The sequence below is a fragment of the Bactrocera oleae genome, chromosome 3 (assembly GCF_042242935.1).
Source record: "Bactrocera oleae isolate idBacOlea1 chromosome 3, idBacOlea1, whole genome shotgun sequence".
Taxonomy (NCBI): Eukaryota; Metazoa; Arthropoda; class Insecta; order Diptera; family Tephritidae; genus Bactrocera; species Bactrocera oleae.
In genome coordinates, this window is record NC_091537.1 from 44229037 (window position 1) to 44240909 (window position 11873).

At 33.1% G+C, this 11873-nt stretch overlaps 1 long non-coding RNA gene across 1 annotated transcript; it reads right to left on the reverse strand.

Moving 5' to 3' along the window:
* Window positions 1-6385: 6385 nt before the first annotated feature.
* LOC118682194 (uncharacterized) lies at window positions 6386-7440 on the reverse strand. The gene is made up of 2 exons (XR_004977916.1): window positions 7383-7440; window positions 6386-7261 (listed from the first exon to the last, which is right to left on the reverse strand). It is a non-coding gene; the product is annotated as an uncharacterized lncRNA (long non-coding RNA).
* Between the last annotated feature and the right edge of the window lie 4433 nt (window positions 7441-11873).

Sequence of the window (11873 nt, forward strand, 5' to 3'; positions counted from 1 at the left end):
AATAGGTGAAATCGGGTGGCAACTCCGCCCACTCCTCATATAACGGTACTGTTTAGAACTACTAAAAGCGCGATAAATCAAGCACGAAACACGCCAGAGACATTAAATTTTATCTCTGGGATGGTATGAGATAACTTTATAGGAACCGCGTTCAAAATTAGACAATGGGCGTGGCACCGCCCACTTTTAGGAGAAAACCCATATCTTGGGATCTGCTTAACCGATTTCAACAAAATTCGATGCGTAACGTTCTTTTCATATTTCTCTGTCATGGTGCGAAAATGGGCGAAATTGGACTACAACCACGCGTATTTCCCATATAACACCATTTTCAATTTCATCTGATTCTTTCACTTTCCACTATGCATATCAAGCAACAATGATTATATCGGGTTAAAACTTTGCGTGAATAATACGTTTAAAGTATGCCACCTTGAAATCCACAAAGAAATCTCAAACGAGTATACCATTTGACTTTGCAAGAGTACAAAATGTTCGGTTACATCCGAACTTAGCCCTTCCTTACTTGTTTTTAAATAAACTTTTTTTTTCGTTTAACTTCGTTTATTGTATATTTTGCCTTTTATGCTTTAAGTTTGATTTTACCTGTGCTCACATAGATTACGTAATCCTGCTTACGCTTAATTAAGCGTAAGGGGTGTTGCCGGAAAATATTGTAAGTATTTAAATACTTGTGTTTTTTTTGTTTGTATATTGTGTTTGAATACACGAAGGTAAGCATGTACAGGTAGTCAATTATTATATATTATATACATATACTTGTATATTCTGTCGTATATATGTTTGTGTATGAATGTACATACCTATATATTACAATAAACGGTTTTTCGTAATTTGAACCCGCAAGTTGAACCGGTAAGTTAGACCAACTTGCCAATTGTTACCAAAATATTGAACGTTTTTTTTGTTTTTATTACAGTTTTTTTGTACAAAATATAAACTGTTATTCGCAATAAATAAAAATATGTAAGTGCATAAATATTAGAAAAAGAATCGAAATGACTCACTTTGATTTCCTCCAAGGGCTTTTGGGGAATACATAAAATTGTGTGTATATAGTTGTGTATGTACGTCTATGTGCTTCTGTGTTGCTTTCCAATTCCTTTGTTCTCAGTTGTTTTTGATTTTGACAAAATTCAAGCTATACAGAACCTACACACAGAGAACGTATATCATAGAGAAGGTTCAATTGCGGACCAGCGTGTGAATTGTCAAAACCTAACAAGATTTTAATAGTGGATTTCACCACATCTGGCTCGGAAGGAGAAATTTTAACAGTGGCGCGTAAACAGAGCTGAGCATTGTCTGAAAATTATGCTCAGAGACTTGCTTTGATATTACAGCTGCATGTTAGCCTTTTGGCTTATATTTTTATACGTTTATATGCAATCATATTTATTCATATGAATATCATTTTGCGAATTTTTATGAATGCATGCAAAACTGATAAGATCTTTTAAATTATGAAATTTCGAAATAATATTTATAGTCAATTTGGGCATTTAATAATTTTATTTAGTTTTTACCTAAAATACATTCCTAATAAATATTTAATATTATAATAATAGAGATTAAATTTATTACAATATATGTATGTATGTACATCATATTAATCTTATATAGTCATATTTATGTACGTATGTATTTGAATGTACGCATTCAGAAAGTCAAATCATGATTTTATCACTTATCAATACCTTATATGTGCGCGCATTGATTTATATGTACACGCATATATCTACATAAAATTGCCGAACAAATAATGCATACACAAACCAACCTACATATGTGTGTGCGTACACATGTAAATATGTCACCCGCAAAAACTACAAACATTGTTCTACAAAAACAACAATCGTCACAAGTCAATATGTCAGCCAAATAGGCGAAGCCCAAATTTATAGTAAATAACACAACAACAACATTTTCATTCATGAACGCAGGCGTACTTTTAACAAGCAACCTCGCTTCAATCATAAAAACAATACCCTCACATCTCCACGAGCATGCTTTTGCCAAAAGCGTCTTTTCACGACGATGGCAAAAGCTAAAAATCATAAATTAAACAAATTTCTGATATTCCCTCTAGAAGGGAAAAGTGACAACCCCTCAAATATGAGTATTAAAATATTTTACAATAAAAGTGACAACATAGTATATTTGTCGATTTACAATTCAAGAAACTTTTTAAAGAAAATATTCAATATTCCTCTGATTTATGTATACAGTAAACCCCGGTTAAGTATCAATACTCCAATCCCTCTTATCTGCCTGTGTCTTGCTGCATCTCAGGTTTTTTTTTTTTAATTTTTTAAGGAAAACGGTTATATTTTTTTATTAAATACATAGAAATTATTTTTTTGGTACCACTCCTTAAGTACCACAATCGCTTATGTACCACAAATCACAAAAAATCTGCATCTTTGGTTTTGGCACTTAACCGGGATTGACTGTATTTGTCAAAGAATGTGCGTATGTAAATATTCGAATTTTTTGTACACACATCTGTCCGTATATATGCACATGACTTGTTGACTTTGTTTCCATTTACGCATGCCACGTTGTATATGAATAAGGGTTGATTTTGCACTTGCCATATGCGATGTATGTTTGTAAGAGTGTGTATGGTTCTGATTTCCCATGAAACAATGAGTGTACATATTTACATACATACGTTGCGTATAGACAAATTAACAATTATAATGGGTACTTTCATATTTGTTTACATGCACACATAATTATACATATATATATGTATAAGAATATTTGCGACCGCTTGGTCTTTTCTTATGGGTTTATGTCAAGCAAGAGGAGTACAAAATCAAACCCAGAAATTTGACTGAACTGAAGCAGTCCTTTAAATACATATTTAATGCAATCCCGACTTCAACCTTTCAGCCCGCATTAATTTGCTAATTAGGTGTCGCATATGCGTGGCTAAGCATGGAGGAATAATTAATTGTATAAAATAAAATTAAAATTTTCTATACAATACAACAAAAATTGATAAAAAAGAAACTTAATACGGTTAATTTTTGTAGCACGATTCGTGAGCCGCCCTGTATATGCAGAATATCTTAAAATTATATGCAAAGTCGTTTGCGCATTGTAAATATACGAATCTGTAAGCGTACATTTCTTAACATTCAATTTAGCATTATTTTTCTCATTTAACATTCAAAATGCTCAATTCTGTTATTTTGCGCTCCGCAGGGGTAAAATTCTGGTGAAATCCGCTTATAATTTGTTTGAGGTGAGATCCTCTTAAGTTGGCGAGTAACCCTCCGTCAAGAGGAACATTTTGACAATCGGCACACCATGAACCTTCTCTATGATATACGTTCTCTGCTACACATTTCAAAGCAGCTTAAAGGATTTCTAGTCTATTTAGGAAATTTATTAAAATTACTCGAAAATATCCTATTATGCTAAAATATAAAAAAGGATATGCATTAAATCCGAAAGATTCGCAGTATGTAGTAGCTAGTTTCGAAAACATGAAGACATTAATCTCGTCTCATCCAATACAAAAATTCCAAGAATACGATAAGGAATTCACTATTACAACCGATGCAAGTAATTGATATTTTACAAATATATTGTATTCTTTATCTTGTTTTAAAGCTTTTACAAACTGTTTTATCAACCTAGCTGTATAAATGAGAGGGGGTAATATAATATATTGTAACGGATTTCTCGACAAATCGTCTACCTTGTAACTCACTCTTGAGTTCGATCACAATTTAATTCTCAGTTCATTGCTATACACTTATGTTTATTTCTAATTCCAACAACCTAACACTTATCGCTCGCTATTAGAGTTTACAACTTATTGCTTATAGCTTAATTTCCCTTTACATGGCAACACTCTAATTAGAACTGTGTCTGCTGCACAATCCGGCAGCCGTTATATTGTAGATTTTTAACAAAACTTCGCCTCTTGAACATTCCTCTAGAACTACCTTCATTTTATTCCTTGGTCTTCCAATGGTTTGTATGCGATATAGTCGTTTAATAACCTGGTAAGGTCTTCTCCAAATACACTGTAATTTGGGAGACAACCCTTTCTTTCGTTGTGGGCTATATAACAATACCCAATCGCCTTGAATAAAACCCTCAGAGCTCATTACCTTGTCGTATTTTGCTTTCATTTTATCGCTAATAATTTTTGTGCGCCATAGCATGTGTATCCGTCAACTCGTCTTCTAGAATTCTGTTGACTTCCTTAGCATTCCTTCCTCCAATAAGCTACAGGAACAAGGATATACAAGGTGCGTTCCAAAGTAAACAGGACTTTAAAAAAAAAAGACAGAACAAATGGTTTTATCTGCAAAATTAATTAATTTTATTAAAAATAGTCTCCTGCTTTAATACAGCTTTTTGTACGGTCCAAAACATGTCGAACGAGTGTTTTAGCTCGTTGCCCAGTATGGCAGCCACTATGCCGATGCAAGCCTTTTGAATAGCCTCCACGTCTGCATAACGGTTTCCTTTCATCGGCAAATGCATTTTTCCGAAAAGGTAGAAATCGCACGGTGCCATATCAGGTAAATACGGGGAGTGGTTGATTGTTAAAATGCGATTTTTGGTCAAACAATCGGCCACAAGCGTCGATCGATGAGACGGCGCATTTTCGTGCAACAAACGCCAACTTCCATCTTCGCGATATTCGGGCCGAACACGTCGAATACGGCGTACCAAACGCTTCAAAACTCCAAGGTAGAATACCGCATTAACGTTTTGGTCGGGTGGAACCAATTCTTTGTGGACAATACCCTTGGAATCATAAAAACAAATCAGCATTGTTGTCCACCAAAGCATTTCATATTTTTGAATAACAGTCCCATCGGCATGAAAGATGTCGTTGCGTTGCAATTCTCAATTAATCCCGGTAACACGTTCATTACTCATTCTTCACGATTTTGGATGTTAGCATCAGCACTTTCCGCACATAACGTTTTTTTTAATAATACAATGCCATCTCTTGAACTTGTCTAACCAACCTGAACTTGTCTCAAATTCATGGTGTGCACTGCTTCAGGAAAATCTTTGGCCTTTTGCTTTAATAATAATCCAGATAAAGGAAGATTCTTACCTAACTTGAGTAAAAATTGAGATACCTTTATGAAACTTGGTAGACATGTTTCTTGGTACCGTGAGACGGTTGGTATTGCAGATGGGCGTAATCGGACCACTGCCACGCCCACAAAACGCCATTAATCAAAAACAAATAAACTGCCATAACTAAGCTCCGCAATAAGATACAAGACTGTTATTTGGTATACAGGATCACATTAGGGAAAGCATCTGCAGTTAAATTTTTTTTTAAGTGGGCGTGGTCCCGCCCCTAATAGGTTTAATGTGCATATCTCCTAAACCGCTAATGCTATAATAACAAAATTCACTGGAAGCAAATGTTTTTAGAACTTCTACCTACAGTGTGAAAATAGTTGAAATCTGGTGGCAACTCCGCCCACTCCCCATATAACGGTACTGTTAAAAACTACTAAAAGCGCGATAAATCAAGCACTAAACACCCCAGAGACAATAAATTTTATCTCTGGGATGGTATGAGATGACTTTATAGGAACCGCGTTGAAAATTAGTCAGTGGGCGTGTCACCGCCCACTTTTAGGAGAAAACCCATATCTTGGGATCTGTTTAATCGATTTTAACCAAATTTGGTGCATAACGGGACGCACTATGTTATAGTGCGAAAATGGGCGAAATCGGACTACAACCACGCCTATTTCCCATATAACACCATTTTCAATTCCATATGATTCTTTCCCTTTCCACTATGCATATCAAGCAACAATGATTATATCGGGGTAAAACTTTGCGTGAATAATACATTTAAAGTATGCCACCTTGTGACCAAAAATTGTCTAAATCGAACCAAAACTGTTCAAGCCCCTAAGTACTAGATATGTGGACCCCCGTGCCTATAGTTGACCTTCTACCGAAAATATCAGTCAATCCACAAAGAAATCTCAAACGAGTATACCATTTGACTTTGGGAGAGTATAAAATGTTCGGTTACATCCGAACTTAGCCCTTCCTTCCTTATTTTAAATCACTTTTTTATTTTTTAAAATATTTGATAAAGTGCTAGGCAGACTTCCAAAATGATTAGCAATATCTTTTTTTGTTCTCTTCTTTTATTTAACTTTGTTAATAATCAATAACTTTTCTCAATTGAAGTGCTACTTCGATGCGTGTTTGAAAAAATTCACCATATGGAGACAAAGCCTTTTGAGGCTTGAATTTCCAGCTTTAAAATTTGTTCATTATATAGCAAACTTTACTGTATAGAAATTAATTATATCGAGACAAAAAAACACCATAAGTAAAACGAATAAACTGTGTCTTAAACATTTCTTGTCCGTGATAAACTCTTAAAATCCTTAACCGTCTTTATTCGCAGCTAAAAATGTTTGAGAACATAATTTCCAGATACAACAGTTGGTATCAGGCATTCTGATGTCTAGAAAATGAACGTGTAAAATCCACCAAATAATCTTCGGTTGAGGATACTCGTTTATTCAACGGTACACTTTTTTGATCACAAAGATCACCGGAAATATTCTTAAAGCAATATTTATTAATTGAAAACATTGAAGTGAAAATGATCCTGTTGCCAAGTTTGCCAATGACACCATCTGAATCTACGATTCTATTCAGAACGCTACAGTTTTCCATTCGTTTAGCCATCGCCATCTCTACAAATACATTAGTCTCAAGACCAAATAATGTCCATTTGTTGTTTGCATTTTTCCTTTGAATAAAATATAAGTTTGGTACTATAAAATGAGGACATCGTTCCATATGTTCCGATGAGTATATAACCTTTCCGTGTTTTTGATTGATTGTAGTGGATTCACAATTCTTTCAAACTAATGTTAAAATCAAAAATAACATTTTATAAACAACATTTTGTTGAAAATATTTCCAGGTGTTTGATTATAACAACTTGCGAGGATATATTGATTACGTTCGGTAAGTTCGATTGAGAAGTATAGTTCAAGATGTACTGAAAATGTGTGCATAAAAATTGGAAACACAATTGCTATTTGATTACCACATTTAAACATAAAGTTGTTACTGGTTGACGATTTATGAACTTCGATAATAATTTTACTGAGAGACATCTGGAGGCTAAGTTGCCTTATTTTATTCTCATTAAGTCAAGTTAATTTCATTCTCATAGCGAATCAAAACGGCCAAAGCCGACGTAATTCTTTTTAATTTTAATTGAGAAAAAGAAGCATAGAACAGCATGTAAATTGTATGCAAAAACGTAAACAGTTTTGTTAATTTGTGAAATAGATTTAATAGATTAGTTTATAGTGAAAACTTACTGAAACGAATAGAATAAAGTTGCTAGAAAATATTTGGCTTATTTTCAAATAAATAAATTTATCTATTGACAACATAATTGCCAAAAAGTAAATGGATAAAAGGAATTCGGATTGCGAAGGTTGTATTTATTAAAATTTAAAAGTATATAATATATTGATTTTGAAAAATGAAAGTTGCAAGTAGCAATAACTATTATGCAAATAAACCATTAAAAACGTTTTTTCAGTTTTTCTTCGGTTAAAGTTGCAAAAAATTGTTAATTTTTTATAGAAGAAATTACTTTAATAATTATAAAAATTTTACTTTCAGAATCTTTTCACTATAATTTCATTTAAATACATCTGAACTATTATTAATATTTGTATATGTTTGTGTATAATAAATGAAATTACTGCTGGATACATCGCAATCGCAATCATTCACTTAATTGCAATTATGTTGTCAATAGATAAAAGTATTTATTTAAAAATGACCAAAATATTTTCTCGTAATATTATATTATTTATTTCAGTAAAATTTTTTCAATATAAACTAATAAAGTGTTTTGTTTACAATTTACATGCCGTTCTATGTTTCTTCTTTTTAACATAAAAGAATTACCTCACAACATGACGGTTGTAATCTTGTATCCTATCATTCTTGGGTGGGACAGTATGCTTGCTGAAGCAGCATGATACTGTACAGAAATATCAATTCGTCTACTATTTGCTATAGTATCGACGACATGTTTCCCGGCCAGATCTCAAAAATTCGACAACTGATGATATATTGTATCGACCTCGCACAAGATGCGACGCTCTAACGATATCATTCCGTGTTGCAATGTACAATGAAGCATTGATATTACATATGATTTGAGCTATTAAGGATCATTGCACTGTCGTACCGAATTTACCAATCAGTTAATTTAGTATGAGTTCACCAAATCAAAGTGAATCTGATTTAATCAACACAGATATATGTAAATCGTGAATTCTTCCACTACTACTTGCAGTGAACATGCACGTTTACATGCTTCAAGATTCATCTGCCGAAACTTTCACAAAACAATTATTAGCTATTGCCAATGTATAACAGCTGTACGTAAAAACACTGGATGCATAAATTTACCGACGGATTTCTGCACTATCATCGACTCACAAAATACTCTCATGGACAATATACTTCTCGATGTATACACGAAATATAAGGTTGGCTGGCAGAAAGATTGATTTTGGCAGCAAAAATGTGGACGTCAATGAATTAAATTCAAACATAAAACAGTTGTTACCAGGGACCACTGCTTTGCAATGGCACAAGATCAGTTGTAAAAAAATAAAAGAAAAACGTTAACGATGCTACCATTTTGAATGGCAAGTTTCGAGGCGAAAATTCCAATTAGATTGACATTTGCAATGGCGATGAATAACTCAGAAGGCCAAACGTTGTTTGTTTGTGGCTTAGATTTGGGTGCACCATGCTTTTCCAACGGACAACTTTATGTGGCATGTTCTCGCGTGAGCACACCATCTAGTTTCTTTGTATTCGCTAAAGTTTCCTTGTATTGTGCACTCCATTGTGTTGAGAGACTAATCTTTGTTTATTTTTAATTGAACTAATTAGTAGTAGAAATATGTACTATTTTCGATGTGCATATAGGTAGCCATCAATAATTTAAAATTAATTTATATTTAATTTTCATTCCTCTTTCAATTATAATTACATCCCCCACACACTTATAGTGTTTGTTTTTTTTAAAAGTTAATGCAATCAGCTTTCTCTGCCCCATATAATGATGTCTGACTGACCAACTAGACCGATTAGGTTGGTCAAAGTGTGCGATATTTTGATGAAGTTAAGTGGGCAAGTTTTGCTAAAAATTATGAGGTTTAGCACTGAATATGATTGGAATTGGTAAAGATACTTCAAATCCCTAATATAATGAGTCGTCATAATTTTTAATTTCTTTTTTATTTTATGTTCTTATACAAACCCCTGAAGTAGGATACAATTTTCAGATGTATTCATTGCTTATTTTGTCTGTAGCAACCGCTGAGGTCAGACATGTTTTTATGAAATTATTAATATATGAATTAAGAATTTGTTCGTGAGTTCTTGGACAAAAAAAAACATTATAACGATGCTCCAACCTCCATAATCGCCAAGTATGGCTATTTGCAAAAATAAAGAGAACCTTAAAGGCTCTTTATAAGCATAGATGGCATTAAAAGCGCATCGCAAAAATAGAGTTTGAGAAGAGTTTCGCCGATTGGAAGAAGCGCTGGGAAAAATTTTGAAGGCGACAACACTCATATAGACAATTGAATAGATATTAAATTTTTTTTCAAAAAACGAAAGTTCCCGTTATTGTTTGAACAGACCTTGTAAAAAAAACACAGCTAAAAAAGGTTTGTAAAAGCTTCTTCAAAATATTCTGTCAAAATGAGTTCAAAAAGTATGATATAAAATGGAAAATAAGATATTTCTACACACTTTTCTTGAAATGCATAGTGTCATCAACGTAGTAAACAAAATATTATAATATTAGTATTATGATCTTGTTACTACATGTCCGTCACAGGTATAACAAATAATTTATTCACAGATTTGTTTGTCGATAAAAGGATTTTTGCTCGTGCTAGCAGAGAACGTATATCATAGAGAAGGTTCATGGTGTGCCGATTGTCAAAATGTTCCTCTTGACGGAGGGTTATTCGCCAAGTTAAGAGGATCTCACCTCAAACAAATTATAAGCGGATTTCACCAGAATTTTACCCCTGCGGAGCGCAAAATAACAGAATTGAGCATTTTGAATGTTAAATGAGAAAAATAATGCTAAATTCAATGTTAAGAAATGTACGCTTACAGATTCGTATATTTACAATGCGCAAACGACTTTGCATATAATTTTAAGATATTCTGCATATACAGGGCGGCTCACGAATCGTGCTATAAAAATTAACCGTATTAAGTTTCTTTTTTATCAATTTTTGTTGTATTGTATAGAAAATTTTAATTTTATTTTATACAATTAATTATTCCTCCATGCTTAGCCACGCATATGCGACACCTAATTAGCAAATTAATGCGGGCTGAAAGGTTGAAGTCGGGATTGCATTAAATATGTATTTAAAGGACTGCTTCAGTTCAGTCAAATTTCTGGGTTTGATTTTGTACTCCTCTTGCTTGACATAAACCCATAAGAAAAGACCAAGCGGTCGCAAATATTCTTATACATATATATATGTATAATTATGTGTGCATGTAAACAAATATGAAAGTACCCATTATAATTGTTAATTTGTCTATACGCAACGTATCTATGTAAATATGTACACTCATTGTTTCATGGGAAATCAGAACCATACACACTCTTACAAACATACATCGCATATGGCAAGTACAAAATCAACCCTTATTCATATACAACGTGGCATGCGTAAATGGAAACAAAGTCAACAAGTCATGTGCATATATACGGACAGATGTGTGTACAAAAAATTCGAATATTTACATACGCACATTCTTTGACAAATACAGTCAATCCCGGTTAAGTGCCAAAACCAAAGATGCAGATTTTTTGTGCTTTGTGGTACATAAGCGATTGTGGTACTTAAGGAGTGGTACCAAAAAAATAAAATCTATGTATTTAATAAAAAAATATAACCGTTTTCCTTAAAAAATTAAAAAAAAAAACCTGAGATGCAGCATGACACAGGCAGATAAGAGGGATTGGAGTATTGATACTTAACCGAGGTTTACTGTATGCATAAATCAGAGGAATATTGAATATTTTCTTTAAAAGGTTTCTTGAATTGTAAATCGACAAATATACTATGTTGTCACTTTTATTGTAAAATATTTTAATACTCATATTTGAGGGGTTGTCACTTTTCCCTTCTAGAGGGAATATCAGAAATTTGTTCAATTTATGATTTTTAGCTTTTGCCATCGTCGTGAAAAGACGCTTTTGGCAAAAGCATGCTCGGGGGGATGTGAGGGTATCTGTTTTTATGAATGAAGCGAGGTTGCTTGTTAAAAGTACGCCTGCGTTCATGAATGAAAATGTTGTTGTTGTGTTATTTACTATAAATTTGGGCTTCGCCTATTTGGCTGACATATTGACTTGTGACGATTGTTATTTTTGTAGAACAATGTTTGTAGTTTTTGCGGGTGACATATTTACATGTGTACGCACACACATATGTCGGTTGGTTTGTGTATGCATTATTTGTTCGGCAATTTTATGTAGATATATGCGTGTATATATAAATCAATGCGCGCACATATAGTGTATTGATAAGTGATAAAATCATGATTTGACTTTCTGAATGCGTACATTCAAATACATACGTACATACATATGACTATATAAGATTAATATGATAAAAGATGTACATACATACATATATTGTAATAAATTTAATCTCTATTATTATAATATTAAATATTTATTAGGAATGTATTTTAGGTAAAAACTATATAAAATTATTAAATGCCCAAATTGACTA